Source organism: Carcharodon carcharias, chromosome 4, assembly GCF_017639515.1.
Source record: "Carcharodon carcharias isolate sCarCar2 chromosome 4, sCarCar2.pri, whole genome shotgun sequence".
Lineage (NCBI taxonomy): Eukaryota > Metazoa > Chordata > Chondrichthyes > Lamniformes > Lamnidae > Carcharodon > Carcharodon carcharias.
In genome coordinates this window covers 28,102,160-28,120,390 of record NC_054470.1, presented here as the reverse complement: position 1 = coordinate 28,120,390, position 18,231 = coordinate 28,102,160, and positions in this window count along the sequence as shown.

Here is an 18,231-nt window from a genome sequence, read left to right as displayed (position 1 = left end):
AGGATATTTTAAGCAATCAGCTCACCCCTGTGGTGAGTTTGTTGGTGGGGGGGCATTTAATCAGGCCAGATGTTGGTAGGTGAGGACCTCATCGCCTTCTAGCCTCCACCCCAACTGTCCGTGGCAAGTAGGCCCGTAGACTGCCTTCCAGCCTCACTGCCAATTGAGGCCCTTAAGTGGGCAATGCCCACTTAAGGACCTCATCCTGCCACCGCTGGGTTAATACCATGCAGGGAACATGAAAGTAAACCTTTGTGGAGAGCTGCTTGCAGGCTCCTGGGTGGTCCCTTGTTCAAAGGCACTCAGTGCCTGATCCCGGGCACTGCCACCAGGGAGGAGGGATCTGCTGAAAGCCACCTCCTACCCCTGCTGCAAACCCCCATCTCATGTGATCCCCACCTCTTATCCAGCCATCATTCAGCTATGGCCTGGGATCCAGCAATGACACCAGGCCTCAGGTGGGTGTCATACCGGCAGTAGCCACCACCACCCCAGTGGCGCTGCCGTTCCACACAGCTGCCTGTCTCTGATTGGCCAGGTCTTGGTGGGCAGGACTTCCGCCCAGGGTCCTTGATCTCAGGTAACACCCGTCACTGCCTAGTTAAGTGCCTGAGTGGCGTTTAATTTGGCAAGCCTTCCCTAAAAATGATGACCCAACTGTGAAATGTGGGAATAGCTGTTTTGACTACCTCTGGGTATTTCTGTTCCACAACTCCAGAACGGTGTCCTAAAGCAAATATTAGGAATAGTTAATAAATTGGTTAAAAAGTTTAGTTAAAAAGTGTTTTAAAGAAAGAGAAGCTGAGAGGTTTAGGAAGAGAGTTCTAGAGTTTAAGAGCTAGACAGCTGAAGGCAAGGCCACCAATAGTGCAAATAGAATGCTGAGTTTGCAAACATTCTGTCAGAACTTGAGGTTGTGGCTAAGGAGGGAATTATGGTGACGGTGTGGATTTGTGACAATGGCCAAAGGCAATGGCTTGAATATTTGAAATGTTTAACTTGAGAAAATGGCAACTCATCAAGGACTGGATGTTGGACAAATAGGCTGAACACATGGAGGCACTGGAAGTGGTCAAGAGAGTTGATGGACAGGTCAAGGTGGGTGTCATACCTATGGAACCTGACATTATATTTTTGGATGACTGTCACAGAAGGGTAGTATTTAGATGAGGAAGAAGATGGGGCTGAGCATAGATCCTAAAAGCTGCTAAGCACCAGAGAAAAGATGTTGGAGGATGTTAGCACATCACAAATTTCAGGGATCAAAAAGGATGAGAAATAATATTGTATTATGTTTGAATCACAGAGGGAATAATTTGTGAATGTAGCCCTAGTGCAATATCAAGGTAACAAAGAGGCTGCTGTTTCCTTTCCTTTTTCATCTCCATCCATCCTTCAAAATAACAAGTTGCGTGCCATCGTTTACAATGCTCACTGGCCATGTGTTGAGTATTACAAGCACTGGACTTCATAAGATGGTTATGTTTTAAACTGTCTCCTTTAATTCAATGTCCAATGAAATAGTTTAGGGAGGGGTTGTGACCTCCTACAAAATCTGTCCCAAGACAAGCCCATGTGACTTGATTGCCATGGCAACAGAAGCCCAGGTAAAGCATATTGAAAATAATGGCAAGTTTTAACACCTGGAATCAAAGGAGGAGGCAGCTGGTCTTATTGTGTACAGACTCTCAGAGTCAGTCAGACAGATTTGGGGAAGAAGACTGAAAACTGGTGATGCTATGCCACAAAGGGGAAGGATTTATTTGGGTTAACCACCAAGCAGAGCGCTGGTGAGGATGAAATCCCTGTCCAACAAGTTGAGGCTTATGGAGATCTCAGACCAAGAGGGTGCCTTACTACGGGCAGTTAATTCGATTGTGCTCAGAAGATTGAGCGAAGGGGACTTTGTTTAAAAGGGGATGGAAGATTCACCCTGTGGGGCAGGCAGAAGATATCCTATTGAAGCTGAGAGGAATATGGGACTTTATATATAAGACCACATTTCTGCTGAGAGTGCAGTGTAATGTATAAATATGGCGTGATGTTGTCAATTGTGTGAATTTGTTAATGGGAGGACCTTTCCTGTAATTTAGTGTATTAGTTGCCTACTAATTAATGTTTAGTTAATGATAAATTTAGATTGTTAATTACAGTAAAATTCTTAAAACGTGAAATTTTGTCATGCGATTCCTTTGTGTCAGTCACCAGGAAAGTCAAAGCTCTTCTTTAAAAGTTCTCAGTCTCTATGGATATTGTAACATGAGGAAAAGTTGTTCTCAACTCCTCTAGCAGGACTTACTTGCAAACACAACTTAAAATCCCTATTCTCCAATGTAAAAGGGTGCTATCATATATCATCTCAGCTGTATGATGGTACCTGAGAGACAACCTTCACAAGCTAGCTTTCACTAAGTACATTTAATCTTCTCGCAAGAGAGGTTTTCACACAACTACTATGTATGTCAGAAATTTGTAGGGCATAACAGACATTATATAACTGACCCCCTCTGAGGAGTGTCCATAACACTGATGGTATTCACTTAAGTTTTGCATGATGGTGAAATAGTAACATAGAAATGAGGAGCAGGAGTAGGCCATTCAAGTCTGCCCCGCCATTCAATATGATCATGGCCGATCCTCTATCTCAACACAATATTCCTGCTTTCTTTCTATACCCCTTGATGCCCCTATTATCCAAACAATTATCATGTTTTCTTGAATACACTCGGTGACCCAGCCTCCACAGGCTCCTGTGGTAGGGAATTCCACAGGTTAACCACCCTCTGAGTGAAGAAATGATTCCTCATCTCAGTCCTAAATGGCCTGTCCCGTATCCTGAGACTGTGGCCCCTGGTTCTAGACTCCCCAACCAGGGGAAACATCCTCCCTGCATCTAGTCTGTCTAGCCCTGTTAGAATTTTATACATTTCAATCAGATCCCCTCTCATTCTTCTAAACTCTAGTGAATACAGGCCCAGTCGAACCAAACTCTCCTCATGCGACAGTCCTGCCATCCCTGGTATCAGCCTAGTGAACCTTCGCTGCACTCCTTCTATGGCAAGTATATCCTTTCTTAGGAAGGGAGACCAAAACTGCATGCAATACTCCAGGTGTGGTCTCACCAAGGCCTTGTATAACTGCAGTAAGACATCCCTACCTCTAAACTCAAATCCTCTTGCAATGAAGGCCAACATACCATTTACCTTCCTAATTGCTTGCTGCACCTGCCTATTTACTTTCATTGACTGGTGTACAAGGACACCCAGATCTCTTTGTACATCCACATATCCCAATTTATCACTATTTAAATAATACTCTGCCTTTCTGTTTTTCACACCGATGCATATATATCGATGTTATACTGCATCTGCCACGTGTTTGCTCACACACACAACTAGTCTAAATCACCCTGAAGCCTCTTTCCATCCTCCCAACTCACAACCCTGCTCAGTTTTGTGTCATCAGCAAACTTGGAAATATTGCATTTGGTTTCCTCATCCAAGTCATTTATACATATCGTGAATAGCTGGGCTCCAAGCATTGATCCCTCTGGTACACCACTAGTCACCTCCTGCCACCCGGAAAAAGACCCATTTATTCCCACTCTGTTTCCAGTCTGTCAACCAATTCTCAATCCATGCCAGTATATTACTCCCAACCCCATGTGCTTTAATTTTGCCTCTTATGTGGGACCTTATCAGAAGCCGCCTTGAAATCTAAATACACCACATACACTGGTTCTCCCTTATCTATTCTACCAGTTACATCCTCAAAAAACTCCATTAGATTAGTTAAGCATGATTTCCCTTTCATAAACTCATGCTGACTTTGCTTAATCCCGTTAATGCTTTCCAAGTGTTCTGTTACCACATCTTTTATAATAGACTCTAGCATTTTCCCCACTACTGATGTTAGGCTAACTGACCTATAATTCTCTTGTTTTTTCCTCCCTCCTTTTTTAAATAGTGGGGTTACATTTGCCATCCTCCAACCTGTAGGAACTGGTCCAGAGTCTACAGAATTTTGGAAGATGACCACCAATGTAATTTTATATGTCTCCTCTTTGGATCTAATACTGTCTCTAATTTCTTTTGTAATCCATGGTCGAGCCACCTTTCCGGTTTTATTTTTGCACCAGACAGGAATGAATAATTGTTGTAATTCATGCATACATTCCTTAAATTTTAACCATTGCCAATCCAGCATCAACCTTTTTTGTATGGTTCCCCAATCCATCATTGCCAACTCAGACCTCATACCCTTGTAATTCCCTTTATTTAGATTCAGGGCCCTGGTTTGAGATTCAACGTCTTCACTCTCCATCTTAATGGATAATTCTATCATTTTATGGTCGCTCTTCCCCAAGGGACCCTGCACAACAAGATTGTTAATTAATCCTTTATCATTGCATAATACCCCGTCTAGGATAGCCTGCTCTCTAGTTGGTTCCTCGGTGTATTGGTCTAAAAAACCATCACATACACACTCCAGGGAATCCTCCTTCAAATTATTATTGCTAGTTTGTTTTGTCCAATCTATATGTAGATTAAAGTCACCCATGATTACAGTTGTACCCTTTTTGCATGTGTCTCTAACTTCCTGTTTAATACCTTCCCTTACATATCTGTTACTGTTTAGAGAACACCCACCAACTTTTTCTGCCCCTTGGTGTTCTTATCTCCACCCAAACAGATTCCACATCATGATTTTCTGAGCCAATATCCTTCCTCACTATTGCATTGATTTCTTCCTTTACTAACAATGCTACCCCACCTCTTTTCCCTATTTGTCTGTTCTTCCTAAATATTGAATACCCCTGGATGTTCAGTTCCCATCTTTGGTCACACTGCAGCCATGTCTCCATAATTGCAACTACTTCATAACCATTTATATTTATTTGTGCTGTTAATTAATCTACCTTCTGCTACAATGGAAATATTTGGGTCAGTGCAGTCTGCAGGCCAGTGAGAACAAGCTGGTAAGTGGAAAACCCATGCTGATGGACAATTTCTAGGTCCCAACCCTGCACAGGTCTACTGTGCGCACTTCGGCATAATCTTCCAGGAGGCAGCCTCCTAAGTGGACACTTCCATGTCCACCATCCAGCTAAGGGCGGCAGGTGGATTCCTGAGATTGGAGGCCCAGTCACAGAGTCCATAGCTGGGGTAAGCCAGCAACACTTCTGGGAGATGTGGGCATTTTTCAGGCAGAAAGGGGAACATGAGAGCACTTCAACATGGAGGTATCCTCAGAAGCGTGCATATAATTTTAAAAGAAAAGGCCCCAAGCCAGTAGAGCTATTAGGACAGTGGGGAAACCCCCCTGAAATATTTTTTGGGTAGCAGCTGTGATCTTTTATAGGCCTTGGCTCCGTCATTGGGGAATGGAGCCTCCTACTCCAATGGCCCCCTGGCCTGGGAAGCCGCCTCCATGGAACTGCCAGGCTCTGCACTCGGTGGGAGTCCCCTACAATGAAGCATCCCAGCACAACCCTCCCTATCCCCCTCATTAGTACCTCAATCACTGATTATTGCCGCCGTGTCACTGCCAGCGGGTAGCCACTGCTGATGTTTACCCACCTTTAGCAAGATGGCTGGGAGGTGGGAACACATCAGGGCACCAATCCAATACCCTCATCTTGATTCTTGATCTCAGTCTCAACTTCAAAACCGCCTTCTGCGGGACCGAGAAGATTCCGCTTTTACATTCACAACGGCTTCGCTGTAAAGCAGCAATCAGACCAAAACTTCTTCATCCTTCACTGGGTACTCTAAAACCTTAAATAAATGCCCAGTAATAGGAATAAAAAATTTTCTGGAAATGCCGGTGCTACGATGTTAATATATTGCAGAGTGTAAACGGCAGTTGTTATTTGACATACTAGCCTATCTCACAAATAAGTACTGCTATGCTCCTACCATGGAACTCCGCCGATGAATCCACCAAAGTATGTGGGGACAGGGGCCGCCTACCCCAATTTAAATGTCTTAGATATCTAGGGGAGTATTCCGCCTTCAGTTTTCCTCGCTAAGAGACTGAAAGATCTAATCAATGAGTAGCAGGACAGGCTAGGAGATTCTTGGTCCCGCCCAAAAGCTTTTTGTAGCTGCCCATACGATTGCTGTTGTAAAGGATTTGCCATAAAACCCTGATCCTGCCCTGAAGGTATGTGGATCCCACTTTTGTCAGTAAGTATACAATTACACCTGCCTGTCCATTCTCGGATCTAAGGAATTTTAGAAAACTATAGCTAGCACCTCTATTATCCCTGCAGGTGTCTCTTTTAGAACCCTGGAGTGCAGGCTCTCAGGTCCCAGAGATTTGTTGGATTTTAGTCCCTTAGGTTTTCCAATAGTTTTTTCTGCTCACGTTAATTATCTTAATTTTCTCGCTCTTTTTAGCCCATAAGTTACCATCTATTTCTGATATGAAACTTATATCTTCTACTGTGAAGACAGATACAAAGTACTTGTTGAAAATCTCTGCCATTTCCTCATTTCCCATGATAATTCATCCTGTCTTTGTTTCTAATGCATCAAAGTTTACTTTAGCTGCTCCCTTCCTTCTTATATATACTGAGAAAAGCTCTTACAATCTGATTTTTATATTCCTGGATAGTTTACTCTCATATTCTATTCTTTTCCCTTTTTATCAACTTTTGGTGGTCTGGCTTCTGGTTTCTAAAACACCAACAATCCTCAGACTTGCTACTGTTCTTTATAATATTATATATAAGCCTTTTCTTTTAATCTAATACAGTCCTTAAATTCCTGAGTGAGTCACAGATGCATCTTTCTTGCTGTGTTTTTGATTTTCAATGGAATGTGTTTTTGCTGAAAATTTAGAATTTTTTTGAATGTTCAGTTTTTGAATTGTTCAGTTACTATTTAATTAACTAATTATGTTTCAAGTTTAGAAATATCACTTAACTGTTATCTGTTATTATATTAAGTAGTTTAACTAGTTAACCTATAAACTTATAATACTTAAATCTCCCCAGTTCTGGTTTAAACTACGACCCCTGTTTAGAGGAAGAAAACAATCTTAACCAACCAGCCAATCACCTATATGCTCAGCTAATTAATGCCATTTAACACTCACTGGCTACTGAAGGCTGAAAAAAAGGTATAAAAAGCAGCACCTTATGCTCCGTCATATAACCTATTTTCTTGAAGAACCTAAGTCTTGACTTCTCTAGGCTGGACCTCTGATTCCCAGAATGTATATTGAAGTGAGGTTCCTTCTCACCAAACCTCCAGGCACTGACATAATAGCAGGTTGATTGTTCATCAGTTTAACCCAATGTTTCCTGTCTGACAATACAAAGGGACAGAAGAAACTCAGGTAGATAATGATGAAAGCAAAAAACCGCGGATGCTGGAAATCCAAAACAAAAACAAAAATACCTGGAAAAACTCAGCAGACCTGGCAGCATCTGTGGAGAGGAACAATGTTAATGACTTTGATAATGACTTTGACCTAGATAATGATGATTGTCTGGATGTAAGGAAACTCCATTGTTCCAATGTTAACACAAGTCCTTACCTGATAATCAGGTTAAGATGTGATGGGGCACAAAGCAAATTTTAACAGACTGGATTCGGTTACATCATGCCTGCAGGGAAGCCTCAGTATCATCAGCCATGATCTGCCTCCAGGAAAGTGGAGCAGTCCAAAGCTACTCTGCTCGGGTGGCGCAGACCCCATTCTGGGGCTACAGTAAATAGGTTGAGAATATCTTTAGCTCCAAAGGAGCCATGTATCATTAAAAACAAGGTCATTGATCCTTCCAGTATCAATCAATCACCTTTCTCAACAGAACTTAATGGGCTTTTATTGGGGCCCACTAAATTGGTAAATTGTAATCTCACCAGCTCAGCTGCTTGATCATTGAGACTTAGGGAGGGTAAAGGACATGAATCTCTTCAACTGGACAGTTACAGGATCACAGGGTAGATTTTTATCTTTAGTGCCTGGGAATTATGCATTGCCTGGATGAGGCATAGAGAGGAAAATCAGATAAGAATTTTATGCCAATAATCTAGCCGACCTAAAGTTCCCTCTATTTGTCAAAATCTACCTTCATGATCTTTCAATCATGCATGCCTCCAGCCTTAATTTTAAGATGGATCTTAAGGAGTAAAATCTGAAACAATTGATATAATTCAATGTTTTATCAATTAAAATTATTTGTATAACTGCAATGACCTAGCTCAACAGAAATGATATGCCACTTAGCTGTGTGTGTGAACATATCCTGATTATTTCTATTTCCATTTTTGAACTGTCTCCTAGGAGTAATCTAGGGGGGGTCAGCTGTACTTGCTTTCTCATTTCCTCTTCCTGATTTCACATGGGTGATTGTAGACCAATCTCCAGCCTGTTACAGAAGTAATGTTGACATGATAATGGAATTTTCCTATTCTGAATCCCATAACGATATTAATAAACAAGATTGTGTTATGATACTGGAACTGAACCCCAAAGTTCTTGGTACTATCTAGATAAGGACCAGTAAATTTTTGTTTAAAGTAGACAAAATTTAAGACTCAAGACACTTGCTAAGAGAATAAAGCCACAAGATTCCACAAGTTTTGAACAAACAGAATAAACTTTAGTATACAAGGTCAAAGATAAAGCAATTTCAATATCTATCTTATAATCTAACATTCAGGGTAAGTATGAAGATCTATGTGAATTAACAGGCAAACTGTGTTCAAACACACCACACTCCACAATAAATGGCAGATGCAATCAAGACAGATTCCACGAATTTCTCAACAACCCAGCCAGACATCAGTAGACACTGAATCAACCAATCTGATTGAAACCCTGCTTGTCTCATGAGGAATTTCAGTCTTCAGCTACGAAGATCTCACCTTGGAATTTTTTTCTCAAGGTCGCTACAACTCGGACAGCCTCAGTGATGGCCTAACTTGCAGGGTTTGAATCTTGCCCCCGAAACTCCATTCCCCAGAATTCCCAAGTCTGCAGCCCAGCACCAACTCACAAGTACAACTTCAGCTCTTTGGCCGCAACGAGCAGAATACAACTGCTTCAAAGAGTTATCTTTGTCCTAACAGCTCACAGCACAGAGTAACCAATCTTCCCCTGCCTTCTTGGATCTTCAGGACTTCTCCCGAGTCCTCACTACTTATATTCTGTCAACTGCGGCCCTTTTTCTACTTGGAGCCTCTTTCTTTCCTTCTCTCTTTATTTCTTCTTAACTAGGACCTCTCCCAGACACCTCTCTCTGTCCTGTCCTGCTGTCCTCAGTCTGGAACTCCTCTTTTGGGATCTTGCTCTGTCCCGTCTCCCTGTCCCCCGATGAGGGCTCTTTGCTTCTGGTCATTTGATTAGGTTTTTGCGCCATTTTCTTTGAATGCAGATACACTGGGCCAATGCTCAGCCTGAAGAACTAAGAAACGCTAGACTGTGCATGATCCACCCACTCTGTGCGAAACTCCTGAGGACTGTCGGGACTTGGTGTTCCCGGCTTCCACTCACCGAGGTGAGTAGATTTTGTAATGATATGACAACTTAACTCATTAGATACATCCGTGATTCCTCTGACACCTTACGTCACATCAACAATTTCCAGTTCCCTGGCCCCAACCGCTTCCTCTTCACCATGGACGTCCAATCCCTCTACACCTCCATCCCCCACCAGGATGGTCTGAGGGCCCTTAGCTTCTTCCTCGAACAGAGGTCCGAACAATACCCATCCACCACTACTCTCCTCCGTCTGGCTGAACTTGTTCTCACGCTGAACAATTTCTCCTTCAACTCCTCTCACTTCCTCCAAATAAAAGGTGTGGCTATGGGTACCCGCATGGGCCCCAGCTATGGCTGTCTCTTTATGGGGTATGTGGAACATTCCTTGTTCCAGTCCTACTCCGGCCCCCTTCCACAACTCTTTCTCCGGTACATCGATAATTACTTCGGTGCCGCTTCATGCTCTCGTCGGGACTTGGAAAAATTTATTAATTTTGCTTCCAACCTCCACTCCTACATCATTTTCACGTGGTTCATCTCTGACACTTCCCTTCCCTTCCTTGACCTCTCTGTCTCAATCTCTGGTGATAGACTGTCCACCAATATCCATTACAAACCCACCGACTCCCACAGCTATCTCGACTACAGCTCCTCACACCCTGCTTCCTGTAAGGACTCCATCCCATTCTCTCAGTTCCTTCGCCTCCGTCGCATCTGTTCCGATGATGCTACCTTCAAAAACAGTTCCTCTGACATGTCCTCCTTCTTCCTTAACCGAGGTTTTCCACCCACGGTCGTTGACAGAGCCCTCAACCGTGTCCGGCCCATCTCCCGCGCATCCGCCCTCACGCCTGCTCCTCCCTCCCAGAAACATGATAGGGTCCCCCTTGTCCTCACTTATCACCCCACCAGCCTCCGCATTCAAAGGATCATCCTCCGCCATTTCCGCCAACTCCAGCATGATGCCACCACCAAACACATCTTCCCTTCACCCCCACTATCGGCATTCCATAGGGATCGCTCCCTCTGGGACACCGTGGTCCACTCCTCCATCACCCCCTACTCCTCAACCCCCTCCTATGGCACCACCCCATTTCCACGCAAAAGATGCAACACCTGCCCCTTCACTTCCTCTCTCCTCACCGTCCAAGGGCCCAAACACTCCTTTCAAGTGAAGCAGCATTTCACTTGCATTTCCCCCAACTTAGTCGACTGCATTCGTTGCTCCCAATGTGGTCTCCTCTACATTGGAGAGACCAAACGTAAACTGTGCGACCGCTTTGCAGAACACCTGCGGTCTGTCCGCAAGAATGACCCAAACCTCCCTGTCGCTTGCCATTTTAATACTCCACCCTGCTCTCTTGCCCACATGTCTGTCCTTGGCTTGCTGCATTGTTCCAGTGAAGCCCAACGCAAACTGGAGGAACAACACCTCATCTTCCGACTAGGCACTTTACAGCCATCCGGACTGAATATTGAATTCAACAACTTTAGGTCGTGAGCTCCCTCCCCCATCCCCCCCCCCTTTCTGTTTCCCCCTTCCTTTTCTTTTTTTTCCAATAAATTATATAGATTTTCCTTTTCCCACCTATTTCCATGATAAAAAAAAAAAAATTTTTTTTTTTTACATCTTTTATGCTCTCCCCACCCCCACTAGAGCTATACCTTGAGTGCCCTACCATCCATTCTTAATTAGCACATTCGTTTAGATGATATCACCAACTTTAACTTTAACACCTATGTGTTCTTTTGTACTATTGTTGTTGACATCTTTTGATGATCTGCTTCTATCACTGCTTGTTTGTCCCTACAACCACACCCCCACTCCACCTCTCTCTCTCTCTCTCCGCCCCCCACATACACACCTTAAACCAGCTTATATTTCAACTCTTTCTTGGACTCAAACTCAAGTTCTGTCGAAAGGTCATGAGAACTCGAAACGTCAACTCTTTTCTTCTCCGCCGATGCTGCCAGACCTGCTGAGTTTTTCCAGGTAATTCTGTTTTTGTTTTTGTTTTGGATTTCCAGCATCCGCAGTTTTTTTGTTTTTATCTCTGTGTTTAATTGACTGCACTGCTCTTCAAGAAATGCCTACCTCCTTGAAGATGTTCTGTTCTTTTCTGCGACAAGATTTCCGTTCCTCTCTTTTGCCCTGCTCACCTTCCTTGCTTTCCATTTCCTTCCTGGTGTTTGACAAGGTGTTTACTAAAACCCGCTTTCACAGCCACATCTCCTTTCTCAGTGACTGTCTCCATCTCCGACTTACCCCACATGGATTTCAACTGAATTTCCACCCCTCATGTTTCGAACCCACCCAGGATTACAGGTATCTCCGGGACATAAAATGTTTCTCGGACTGCTGTTCCCGTCACATTCTGAAATCCACTCTCAGTGCCATGCGCCGCCATATGAACACACTCGACCTCTCCCTCCAGCAGCACCGCCATACCCTTTTTCAAAGCTGCGCGTGCCCCCAGTTTCATTTTATCCTTCGGCTCATCCGACGCCTCAACAAGAAACTTTTTCTCTTTCTCTCAAGTGCTAAGGAACGCAAGCTCCAACAACTCATCGACACCAACACCCATCTAGGACCCTCCACCCCTGCCCGTCCCTCCGTCCCCACCCCATCTTCCAATCCCAACCCCAGCCGTGTATTCACTATACCCCCTGACCTTCCCCTCTCCGATGCTGAACGTTCAGTGCTCAGCAAAGGACTTAGTTTCATACCCTTACGCCTGCACCTCAATGAATTTCGGGCTCGGCATGATGCTGAACTCTTCTTCCGCCGTCTTCGTCTCCGGGCTCATTTCTTTGGGCAGGAGTCCTCTCCCAGTTCAACGGATCCTTTTACCCATCTCCAATATTCTCCCTCCACCTGGACCCCTCCCTCTGGATTCTTACCTTCTCTCGATCTTTTCATTGAGAACTGTCGGCGCGACATTAGTCGTCTCAATTTCTCTGCTCCTCTCAACCATTCTAACCTGTCTCTCTCTGAACTTACTGCACTCCATTCTCTCAGGTCCAACCCTGACATTGTCATCAAACCCGCTGACAAGGGTGGTGCTGTTGTTGTCTGGCGCACTGACCTCTACATCGCGGAGGCTGAGCTTCAACTCGCAGACACTTCCTCCTACCTCTCCCTGGACCATGACCACACCACTGAACATCAAGCCATTGTTTCCAGGACTGTCACTGACCTCATCTCCTCTGGGGATCTCCCTCCCACAGCTTCCAACCTGATAGTCGTCCAACCTCGGACGGCCCGCTTCCAGCTCCTACCCAAAATCCACAAACAGAACTGCCCAGGTAGACCGATCATCTCAGCTTGCTCCTGCCCCACAGAACTCATTTCTCGTTATCTTGACTCCCTTCTCTCTCCCCTTGTTCATTCCCTTCCCACCTACATTCGTGATTCCTCTGACACCTTACGTCACATCAACAATTTCCAGTTCCCTGGCCCCAACCGCTTCCTCTTCACCATGGACGTCCAATCCCTCTACACCTCCATCCCCCACCAGGATGGTCTGAGGGCCCTTAGCTTCTTCCTCGAACAGAGGCCCAAACAATCCCCATCCGCCACTAATCTCCTCCGTCTGGCTGAACTTGTTCTCACGCTGAACAATTTCTCCTTCAACTCCTCTCACTTCCTCCAAATAAAAGGTGTGGCTATGGGTACCCGCATGGGCCCCAGCTATGCCAGTCTCTTTATGGGGTATGTGGAACATTCCTTGTTCCAGTCCTACTCCGGCCCCCTTCCACAACTCTTTCTCCGGTACATCGATGATTACTTCGGTGCCGCTTCAAGCTCTCGTCGGGACTTGGAAAAATTTATTAATTTTGCTTCCAATCTCCACCCCTCCATCATTTTCACATGGTCCATCTCTGACACTTCCCTTCCCTTCCTTGACCTCTCTGTCTCAATCTCTGGTGATAGACTGTCCACCAATATCCATTACAAACCCACCGACTCCCACAGCTATCTCGACAACAGCTCCTCACACCCCGCTTCCTGTAAGGACTCCATCCCATTCTCTCAGTTCCTTCGCCTCCGTCGCATCTGTTCCGATGATGCTACCTTCAAAAACAGTTCCTCTGACATGTCCTCCTTCTTCCTTAACCGAGGTTTTCCACCCATGGTCGTTGACAGGGCCCTCAACCGTGTCCGGCCCATCTCCCGCGCATCCGCCCTCACGCCTTCTCCTCCCTCCCAGAAACATGATATGGCCCCCCTTGTCCTCTCTTATCACCCCACCAGCCTCCGCATTCAAAGGATCATCCTCCGCCATTTCCGCCAACTCCAGCATGATACTACCACCAAACACATCTTCCCTTCACCCCCCCCCCCCTATCGGCATTCCATAGGGATCGCTCCCTCCGGGACACCGTGGTCCACTCCTCCATCACCCCCTACTCCTCAACCCCCTCCTATGGCACCACCCCATTCCCACGCAAAAGATGCAACACCTGCCCCTTCACTTCCTCTCTCCTCACCGTCCAAGGACCCAAACACTCCTTTCAAGTGAAGCAGCATTTCACTTGCATTTCCCCCAACTTAGTCTACTGCATTCGTTGCTCCCAATGTGGTCTCCTCTACATTGGAGAGACCAAACGTAAACTGTGCGACCGCTTTGCAGAACACCTTTGCAGTTCTGTCCGCTTTGCAGGTCTGTCCGCAAGAATGACCCAAACCTCCCTGTCGCTTGCCATTTTAACACTCCACCCTGCTCTCTTGCCCACATGTCTGTCCTTGGCTTGCTGCATTGTTCCAGTGAAGCCCAACGCAAACTGGAGGAACAACACCTCATCTTCCGACTAGGCACTTTACAGCCTTCCGGACTGAATATTGAATTCAACAACTTTAGGTCGTGAGCTCCCTCCCCCATCCCCACCCCCTTTCTGTTTCCCCCTTCCTTTTCTTTTTTTCCAATAAATTATATAGATTTTCCTTTTCCCACCTATTTCCATTAAAAAAAAATTTTTTTTTTTACATCTTTTATGCTCTCCCCACCCCCACTAGAGCTATACCTTGAGTGCCCTACCATCCATTCTTAATTAGGGCACATTCGTTTAGATAATATCACCAACTTTAACTTTAACACCTATGTGTTCTTTTGTACTATTGTTGTTGACATCTTTTGATGATCTGCTTCTATCACTGCTTGTTTGTCCCTACGACCACACCCCCACTCCACCTCTCTCTCTCTCTCTCTCTCTCTCTCCGCCCCCCACACACACACCTTAAACCAGCTTATATTTCAACTCTTTCTTGAACTCGAACTCAAGTTCTGTCGAAGGGTCATGAGGACTCGAAAGGTCAACTCTTTTCTTCTCTGCCGATGCTGCCAGACCTGCTAAGTTTTTCCAGGTAATTTTGTTTTTGTTTTTGTTTTTAACTTAACTCATTAGTTCATTAATATTCTGAAATAAAGCCCTTGGAATAGTATCAAATCTGTACAAGACAGTGATTAGATTACAGCTGGAGTACTGCATATACAGTCCTTGGCACCCCATTAGAGGACAGAAACTGGCACCTTAAGTGCCATTTTGCAATTATATTATATTTAACTTAAAAGCGACCATAAAAACATAAGATATTGCTCATTGAAATAAAGCTAAGGTCCATTTAGTCTGCCTTCTACCATCCTGGTCATTCATGGTACGAAAATAATGGAGTTGTTGACTAATCATAGCAATCAATGTCAATACAACAGGCTCAGACTTGGCATGAGGAAAACTCTTGTGGTTGAGAACTTTGAGAACCATCGGTCTAAAGTCATCTATTTCTTCCAAGCATGCTACACTTAGCACATCATACTTGAATTCCTCATATATCTATTTACTTTTCTTTTTTTATTTGTTTTCCTTTGACTGCTCTGAATATGATAATGCATACTGATGTACAGTTCCAAAGGTGGTGGTAGCTTTTTGAGACCTAGCCCAAGTTATCATTTGTCAATCAGGACATGGGGTGCTGGTATACTATTTGACTAGGTTGTTATCAAAGCTGGGACCAAAGCTATCAGATACAGTGTTCATTCCCATGGTACTATTTGAAAAAGAGCATGAAATTCTCCTGTTTTCCTGGTGAGCATTTATCCTTTCTCCAAAAAAACAGATTAACTGCTTATTCATGTAATTTTTTTCTATGGGAAATCTTGTAACCTGCATATTAACTCTTGTACTTGCCCACAAAAAATAAATAATTGCACCAGAAGCATTTTGGGACATCTTAAGTGTATGAAAGGTGCTACATTAATACAAATTCTTCATTCACAACACATTCGTAATTTTGAAATCTTAGATCCTCATTTAACCTTCTCAGTTCCAGTTCTTGAAAAAGCCAAAAGTTTAGAACTTTTTTTTATCATTACAATAGCCTTTAATTCCTGGTATTGTCCTGGAGGAACTTCACAGTACCATTTCCAACATCCTACCGACAATGGGATGCCCTGAACTGCACACAATGGTGGCTTAACATTTTAAGCATCAGCTCTTGTTTTTTGTATCATGATATTAATGACTATACATTAATTTGTAATATTAAAGAATGTAGTAATTATGTTATGAAATTCAGAGCAAGAAAAGTTTTGCGACCGTTTGATAGTACAGCACATGTTGCTGAAGAAAGAGACATGTTATTGAAACTTTTCATCTTGCACTCATCAGGATAGCTCACAAGAATTTTCCAACGGTAATGGGGAACAACAATTTATAATGTTTATTCATTCCCCAGGGCAATGCCTTCACCAATCAGAGTCAGCCTGCCTGATTTAAATTTAAACAAAGCTGGGCAGTTAACTGTTGCATGCTGCATTCTCCATGGCAACACCACCAATCAGCACTCTCTTCTCATGCAGTTTAAATAGTTGTTCCCCTGTTACTGTTGGAAAATTCTTGTGTACTATCCTGATGAGTGCAAGACAAAAAGATTTGATAGCATGTCTCTTTTTACAGAAAAGTATTATATTTAGAAACCTAAAAGCATTCATAATGGTTGTTGGCTAAATATGTGATGTTGACCTCTGAAAGTCTAGAAAAATGTTATTTGAGGGGACACTTTTCAGATTGGGTGGGGGTGGAAAACTGGCTGCCTGCTATACTAAATGTTCCTAGCCATTCTCTAAACTCTCAGTTAATCACAACTAAACAAATTTGACAAAATACATCTCTATAGATTTATTTTCACATATGCTTATTTCCTTAAACCAATTTACCTCAGCTGCTGTATAACTTTAAACAAAATCAAGAGGCTGTAAACACATAGCAGGTTTGATTATAATGTTTTGAGTGTATACACTTCATTAGAACTGAACCTTGATTATTGCTGATGAAGGTTACACACCCAAAATGTTAGAATCTGTCTTTTCACAGGTGAAGCCTGAGCTGCTGTATTTTTCTAGCACTTTTTGTTTTTTGTTTCAGATTTCCAGTATTTGCAGTTATCCCTTCTGATTATACTACTGTCTAACCCTACTGGTTTCAATAACATTACCTGATGTATTTGTTGACATCATCTGCTCTTATGGACAAATCTTGTAGGCCAATACCGAAGACAAGGATCACTTCTATGACATGGTAGATGATATTCTGGAGCACCTGCTACATGGAGAAAAGTGATTTATCTTGGCACTTTAAGGCAAGAGTTGGATCAGACAGAGATTCATGGCAAATGTGTGTCAGGTATTATGGTGTTGGCAAGATGAACAAAAATGGACAGCAGCTACTCAAACAGTGTGTATAACATGGATTTTGCATCTCCAACAACTTCCATTGGCACTAGGTATCATAGCACCATCCAGGATCTGGCTACAAGCACCAGGTTGACCTGATAATCACCAGAAGTGATCTGTCCAGCATTCTTCACATCCCACCTACCGCAGTGCAGATTGCAATACTGATCACTGACTTGTCGGTAGCAGAGGGAAGGTGCAACCACAGAAAATGTATGAGTCCAAACACAGTAACAAGCCATGCTTCAACATTCCACACAGAAGGGATGATGATAAATGTCAGAAGTTCTCAGGTGCTCTTAGGCAGTCCCTCGCATCTGAGGGCTCATCAAATAATGCTGATGAAGTGTGGAAGTCTCTGCAGTTAATCCTCTATGAAGCCGCAGTAACCATATTTGGCAAAAGAAGAAACAAAAATAAAGGTTGATTGAGACTCACCTTGAAGAAATGACTCCTGTCATTGAAGCTAAGAGTGCAGCTCATGTGGTTTACAAGCTGTGCCCTAACCCTAAAGCATGTGGCAATCTCATTCTACCCAAGGCAGTTGTGCAGTAGTCAGCAAGGTACTGTGCCAGTAAGTTTTGGATCAATCTATATGACACGACACAAACTGCTAGTGACAATGGGAACCTTGGCACTGTGTATAACAGTATCAAAAGAGCACTCAGCCACATCAATCACCAAAGTTGCTCCTTTGAAATCCAGAGATGATGAAGTACTCACTGACAGGAACAAGCAAATGGCCCACTGGGTAGAGCACAACTCCAAGCTATACTCACATGAGACAGGTGTCTATCTGCCTGTGCTTGATGATCTTCTACAAATACCTGTCATGTACAAGCTTGATGCAGAAACCTCATTACTTGAGATCGAAGAGGTCATTGACTTCCTAGCAGCAAGGATTGCACCTGAAAAGTACGGAATACCAGCTGAGTTACTCAAGTATGAGAAGCCCACCTTCTGCCATACCTCCATGACCTCACCTCTTCCTCCTTTGTTGGAGAGA